Source organism: Aquarana catesbeiana, linkage group LG01 (assembly GCF_042186555.1).
Source record: "Aquarana catesbeiana isolate 2022-GZ linkage group LG01, ASM4218655v1, whole genome shotgun sequence".
NCBI classification, from domain to species: Eukaryota; Metazoa; Chordata; class Amphibia; order Anura; family Ranidae; genus Aquarana; species Aquarana catesbeiana.
In genome coordinates, this window is record NC_133324.1 from 872,324,878 (window position 1) to 872,332,903 (window position 8,026).

Below are 8,026 nucleotides of genomic sequence, written 5' to 3' on the forward strand. Positions count from 1 at the left end.
GGAATTAATGAAACTATTGATTGTTCAGTATCAATCTGAACTCAATAGTCTTGACCAGGATATTTTAATGCTGCAATCAACGAATGATAATATTCATACCCAATACACCAAGCGGTGGCAGGAAATTAAAGTTTATGTAACAAGAATTACTAAAGACATCATTTTTTATTTTTTTCAATAAATCTTTTCATACATTTTCTAAACAAACAAAACAAAACACAACAAAACATCATACACATTGAACCAAGAATATGAACTAAAACAATTTCAAAATCCAATATAGCAGTAATTAATCTATAGGAGAAAGAAAAGGGGAGAACAAAAAAAAGAAAAAAAAAGGAAGGCAAGCATTAGTTCCTTCTCTCCCCAATGGCTCCAAACTTATACTCATATGGAAACGCTTATTATGGATAATGGCCCCCAAGGGTGTTCGATGCTGTAAATGGTTTATCCAACCACTTAGCCCATACTTTATCATACTTACTAGGGCAACCCCTGTTCATACAAGTATCTCTATATAATGGAAGATTATTATTTACCAATTGTTTCCAAAATGAGAGTGTAGGGGACCAAGGTTTCTTCCAATGCAAGGCAATGGCTTTTCTTGTGTAAAATAGTGTTACCAAACCCAATAGATCCCTACCAAACCCAATAGACAGACAGACATTGAAATCGGTAAAGGAGCAGAGGTGATAGAATTCAATAAATCCACCACTTCCATCCAAAAAATAATTATATGGGCAAGTCCAGAAGATATGTGTAAAGTCCCCCTGAATTGCTCCACATCGCCAACACTCTGAAGAGCACGCAAGATTTATCTATTTAAGTCTATGTGTGTGATATATGCTCTATGTATCAATTTAAATTGGATCATACGATCTCTCAAAGATATCAAGGATCGCAAAGGGAAATCCCACACACCCCTCCAATCCTCGATATCTAAATCTGGTATATCTCGCACCCACCTAGCTCTAAGGACCTTTAATGGCAAGATAGAAATTAATATAAGATGACAATACAATCTTGAAGTAGGCCTATCCAAACCTAAGGGCTAATTCTAAAGTAGATTGTCTAATCGTTAAACTATCCTGTGGAAATTGTGTATAAAGCTGAAAATATCTAAATAGATGGGCGTTTGGAACATTAAAAGTCGAAGTTAGTGTAGAAAAAGTAGATCATTTCTGATCAGTAATCACCTGAGAAAGTATTTGTATATTATATTTTGTCCATGCAATAGGCTCCGGTGTTTAAAAAAATTGAGGGAGAGTAGGGTTAATCCATAAAGGAGTATTTGGAGAAAAAGCATCCTTAGGATAATGCTCATATCTAAGACCAGCCTCCCAGGCTCACATAGTAGTAAGCATTGAAGGAGTCAACCAATATGGTGCCCTACGGCCCCTAAATAGAAGAGCCTTAAGAGCACCCATAGAGCCTACTACTGCCGCTTTCAACCGGGTAGAGGAGTTATATGTATCAGGTTTTAGTCACCATGTGGCTGTAACCAGCTGGGTTGCCAAAAAGTATTTATATAGATCCGGAAAAGCTAGACCTCCCTGCTCACAAGGGCGCATAAGGTTGGTTAATTTATACCTGGAGGGTTCTTTGTTCCCCGTAGAAACGAAGAAAAAAGTTGGTTTAATTTTGTAAAAAAAGACATAGGAAGCCACTGGGGAGTATGTCTAAATAAGTACATGAATTTTGGTATAATTTTCATTTTTTAAAAATGAATACGTCCCAATAAAGACAATGGTAGAGACTTCCAAACTTTGAATTTTGACCCAATGTCTCCCAGAATCGGAGTCAAATTCAAGGAAATAAATTTAGAAGCTTGGCGGGAAATTACAATTGCTAAGTATTTGAAATTCTCCACCCACTGCAATGGGATATCATTCAAAGCCGTATTGCGGGCCCCCATATCTATTGGAAACAACATAGACTTGCTCCAATTTACCTTCAACCCTGTGACTATTGAAAAAGAGTCCAATATCTTCAAAGCCCCTTGGAGGGAGGGTCCAGCATCATTTAGAAATAGTAAAAGGTCATCTGAGTACAGGGCTACCCTCTCCTCCACCCACCCAATCCGCAATCCCTTAATATTGGGGGGGATTTTAGTCTGTGTAGAGACCATGTCCCCAGAAGAGTATTTCCGATATCGGAATACAAGGTTGTTCATGTTTGGCCATCATGGCCAGAAAGCTACCATTACAATCTCCCTGTTCAAAAAACTTCTGTTTATTTTGGTATAAATCCATCTTTGTAACCTCCACCATATGCAAATGTAGCGCCCGTTTACTGTGGAGTAGAGTACTGAAATTTAACTCTGAAGGATCCACAGCATATTGGCTTGTTTTTTCCTCCACTATAAGTTTCAAAGCATCACTCCTTATTTGCAGAGCCTTATTAACCGCTTTTATAGTGGATATATACTGTCCCCTTACATAGGCCTTAAAACCATCCCATATTATTGCTGAAGTAGACGACCCTGCATTAAATTTCCAATACTCTGTTAAAAGAGACAGAATTTTATTAGTCACATCTGGATGTGAAATCCAGTGAGTTATCAACCTCCATTGTGCTGCATTTCGGAAATTGTGCATGCGAAATGTGAGCAAAGGCAGGGCATGGTCAGATAGCCCACTCTGCAAGTATTTAACATCCACCATATCCGCCAATATTGCCAAGTTAACAAAAGCTAAATCAATGCGAGAGGCGGTCTTATAAGAGGTTGAAAAACAGGAGTATGCTCTAATTGATGGATTTTATCATCGCCAAGCTTCTACCAAATCTACGATCTTGGCCCAATTGATGAGTTCTCCCGAAAAATATTTGGGAGGGGTTGGTCTATCCAAAACAGGATCGAGTACAGCATTGAAATGTCCCATTATCAATAACTTAGCTGGACCATACAGAGAGATCTTTTCTATGAGGCTATATAAAAGAGTCCCCACAAAGGGGGGTGGTATATATACACTAAAAACTATATATCTCTTACCCCACAGAAGAAAGACAACCAAAACATATTTACCTTGAGGGTCAGAAAATATATCCTCCACAATACATGGCAATGATCTACTAATCAATATTGAAACCCATAGAAAACGTGAACTATGTAGCATGATATGCCTTCTGTACCCAAGGCTTCTTAAGGGCCAAAAGCTTACTTCCCATTAGATGAGTTTCTTGAAGTACTATATGTGGAGAATAACTTTTCAAATATCGACATAACAATGCTCTTTTAAATTTTGAGTTAAGACCACGACCATTCCATGACAGAATAGAAAAGGCCTCTTGGTCACGTGACATCATCTAAAAAGGTAAAAAATATGGTACCCAAACAATAAATTATATTGCGAGATACATTGCAAAATAATTACTCCTAAAAGCAGCAAGCACTTGAAAAGACAGATTTAAAAAAAATCAAAGAGGCACAATGTGCATAAACAATTGACAAAAACACACACCCTGAGTGTTAATACGCCCTTCCTGCCTTTCTCCCGCACCATCCCTAAAAAAGCAAGGTGGCGTGAAGAAGGCCTTATCCCAAAAACTATAAAAAATAGGCAACTATATCCACTTGTCCTATTTACTAAAAAAAACAAAAACACGCACAAAAACAAAAAAAAAAAAAGAACACCCCCACAAAACAGTTTACTCCCACCACCCCTAATCTATTCAGGGGAAATGGGGGGGGGACTATAGTTGGTGCTAAGGGTGACTAAGAGAAGTCCAAGAAAACACATGTTGGAAATCCTAATACAGGATAATAAATCCCTTAACGACCATCCAGCCAAACAGAGGCAGCAGCCGGGGTATCAAAAAAAAGTTTGTCCGCTATCTATAATACGCAGTCTGCTGGGAAACAAAAGGCTGAACTGTATACTCTTCTCTCGCAATCTCTTGCGGATCTCCATATAAGATTTATGGCGTTTCTGAACTTCTTGAGAATAATCTGGAAAAAATAATAACTTAGTATTTTCAAATGGTATATCTTGTTTAGCTATGGCAGCTGCCAGAAGCCTATCTCTATCACGGTAGTTCAGTAATCGAAAGACATTATTTTTAAAAAACAAAATAAATTATCAAAGGATAGATTAGCCTTTCTAGAAGCTTTGCCTATCATTGGCAAAACCCTACTCAGGGTAAAGGCTCTAGGAATAACCATTGAATGTTTCGCAATATTCTAAAACATGTTCCTCTACTCAGGATACTACCTTGGTTAATCAGAACCAAACACATGGTAATCTTCAGACTAATGGTGCTGGTTATCAATCACAAACTAAGTATATGAGTGCCACTGCTATACAAGCTTTACAGATCTTAAATACTCAGTCACAAATTCAAAATTCACCCCACTCCTCTTTAACTCACAATATGGCAACAGTAGAATGTGGTACACTTGCCTCTTCTCCTGCTGCATCTTTTGATAATTCACAATCACTATTACACAATCCACATTTGAACGTACCACCTGCGACACAATGTTTGCTAAACAGATGTTTACTAAACAGAGTACATTGGATTCACATATCACTCAACCTAGCACTCCACAACCAAATTTTCAGTTGTCTTTGACCAATCCACTGCTCACATAGAGCCGGGTTTAGATGTGATCAATCTTACCCCTTATCATTTTAATAGGCAGGAGCTCGATGTTCTAAAATTTGGGCTTCGTTTTTGCCCGTCTATGAACATCGATAAATACGAAGACATCAAAGATGTCTATTTGTTTACACGGAATCTTACTTACAAATTCCTGCTTGATAAAGATTATCTTCAATCGAAACAGGACAGATACCTGAAAGGATTAAACATTATATCATGGAGGACTTTCGAGCCCTCCGTAATCTAATGTTACTACTGGACGAAAACGATTAACCAGATGTTACTGAAAGCCAGGTATCTTCAACTCCCAATTTACAAACTCCACCACCTACTGTCAAATTTAAACTAAAATCTCAGAGATTCCCTGATCTGATGATCAATCCCAATGTGTGGGCCTTTTTGCTAGGCACAGTCAATGATATTAAACATATGACCATCACCCCCAGACAGAATAATCAAACGCAATTACAACTACAGGCTATCATAGATTACATAACCGTCCCGACCTTGAGATCAAGGCGACTGATAAAGGGTGTAATATTGTCCTAATGACTAAGGCTAATTATGAAAAAATGTGTATGAATATATTACGCAACAAGGACTGGTATTCACAAATTTCCGTGACCCATGCCTTGAAATTCAAGACTGAATACTTATCTATTATTGGCTCTGCCTATCAGAAAGGACTCATTGATCAAGATCTCTATAATTATCTTAATATAAGATCTCCTAGGGAAGCAACCTTTTTCGTTCTACCAAAAGTACACAAGCACCCATCACTGCCCCCGGTAGACCCATTTTGTCAGGTATTGGCTCATTGACAGAGAATGCGAGCCGGTTGGTTGATTCCATTCTTATACCCCATGTAGTGGGACTACCGTCCAATACTAGAGACACACTTGACCTCCTCAAACACATTGAGGGAATGGTCGTCCCTCCCAATGCCCTGCTCATGACATTGGATATTGAGGCTTTGCACTCTAGCATCCCTCACGAGCAGGGCATCGGGACGGTTCATACCTTCCTATTTGAACAGGATCACCACCAATGGGAGTATTGTGAGTTCATACTGGACCTTCTCTGGTTTATCTAAACCCTGTCAGGGCTGGGCTTAGCCCTTCCTTCTCTGAGCTGGCTGCTCAGCTGTCGGCTAATTGCCAGCTCCTTTTTTTCCACAGTGACTCACCTGTTGATGAAATCCTGCTCATCAGTCCTGCCTACTTAAGGCGTCCAGTCCAGATGATCTCTGCCTTCGCCTTGGTCACATCTCTAGAGACGCTCTCCTGTGTTCCTGTTAAAGACTTGCTTGGCTGACATTCCTTCTGGCTCCAGATCCTGCTTGCTGTTCTACTACGCTGTTCTCTGGCTTCCTGACATTTTGGCTTGTCTCACTATCCGTTCAGGTTCCTAAACTCTGTATATGTTTTGACTATGTTTACTCTGTTTACCTCTTTTTATTATTATTAAACAAGTGTGATTTAACTGTACTTCTGTCTCAGTCTGATTAATGTTTTCTGACAGTAGATGAAGGCCATGAATTTAGAAGATGCAGTCAATCCACTTGTTGGTAATATTTTTTCCAGATTGGATGAGCAGGATCACCGCATGGATCAGTTTGCCATGGCATTACAAAAGCTCCTGAGTTGCACGGCTCACCTGGAATCTCCCACTGTGGCTGCTCCGGTACAACCTGTGTTGCAGGCCGTCCCTGCTGCAGGCACCTACCTCGAGTATTACCTCTATAAGAGGTATGTCTGGTTCCACTCCACTTCCCCAGGGATTTGGGGGTGGTCCAGTCTGTGCAGAGGGTGTTTCCCATGGATAGAAGCAAAGTAGCAAAGTAGCAAAGATATCTTTGCTTTGCCTTGGCCTGGGCAAACCCTCTATGGGAGAAGCAAAAACGTGTTGTCTTGAGTTACCCTGAGTTTGTGGCTTCTTTTAAAAGGGTATTTGTCATTCCCGCATGCTCCGCTTCTGCTGCCAAGTGCCTCATGTCCATCAAACAGAGTACAAGAACTGTTGCCGATTATGCCATTGAATTCCATACTCTGGCAGCAGAGGTTGCGTGGAACAATGAGGCCCTCATGGCTGCTTTTTCTCATGGTCTCTCTCATGGTCTCTCGGATACCATCAAGGATGAGATAGCAGCACGAGTTATACCTTCTGAGCTGGAGAAGTTGATCATGTTTGCCATCCTCATTGATGCCAGACTCAGAGTAAGACTGTCTTTTAAGGAGCTGGCAATTAGCCGACAGCTGAGCGGCCAGCTCTGAGAAGGAAGAGCTGAGCCCAGCCCTGACAGTACCCCCTCCTCAATGACCCCTCCCCCTCGGAGGACCACCAGGCTTGACGGAAAAACATCTATGGAAATCACGGAGGAGGACAGGGGCATGTACGTCTGAGGATGAGACCCAAGAGCGTTCCTCCGGATCGTAACCTTTCCAATGCACCAGGCACTGTATGCGCCTACGGGAGTCAACAATGGACTGTACTTCATACTCCTCATGGTTCTCAACCTGTACAGGGTGAGGACGAGGCATCAAGGTGGTAAAGAGGTTGCAGACCAAAGGTTTTAATAAGGAGACATGAAATACATTTCAGATACACATATTAGAAGGAAGGTCTAATGCGTAAGCCACTGAGTTAATCCTGCGAAGAATAAGGAAAGGCCCAATAAACGGAGGTGTGAACTTCAGAGAGGGAACACAAAGTCGGAGGTTGGGGGATGACAGCCAGACCCTTTCCCCCCCTTTTTTTTACCCCTTTTCCCTCCAAACCCCCCCTCTCTCCCCATCCCCTTCCCCCTTTCCTTTGTCCTTCCCAACCTGCCCTCTTTCCTCCCCCACCTTATTTCTTTTTTTTTCTTCCCCTTTCCCTTCCCCTTCCCTTAACCTTCCCTTTTTCCCCCTCTTCCCCCTCCCCCTCTTTCCTTCTTTTTTCTTCTTTTCCTTCGTCCCTCTCCCCCTCCCCTTTCCTGCCCTTTTTCCCACTTCCCCAAATGCAGTTCACACCTTATAAATGCTATGGACATTTTGTCCATGTTTCTTTTATATACTTTGTGACTATAGTAGTTATTATGTTATGTACACCCCCATAGTTGTCTGGTGTGTTTGTCCTGTTTATTTGGAAGCACTGTGGATTAGCCATCTTTAGGATTTGTGAAGCGGAGTGTCCTATTATTAACTATATTGTGTTCAATATATATTTATACTGTATTGTATTTTATTTATGTTTTTCTTTTCCACATTTGTTAGTCAGTCTGATGCTCCTGAAGAAGCGCAAGCCGCATAACATGTAGAGCCAAGTCTACATCACTTTATTGCAATATAACCGCACTCTTGGATCCACTGCCACAATGGAATGATATCCTCAGTTGCATTATTTTAATTAGTATCTGACTTATCAATGTGGATTTTAATAAATA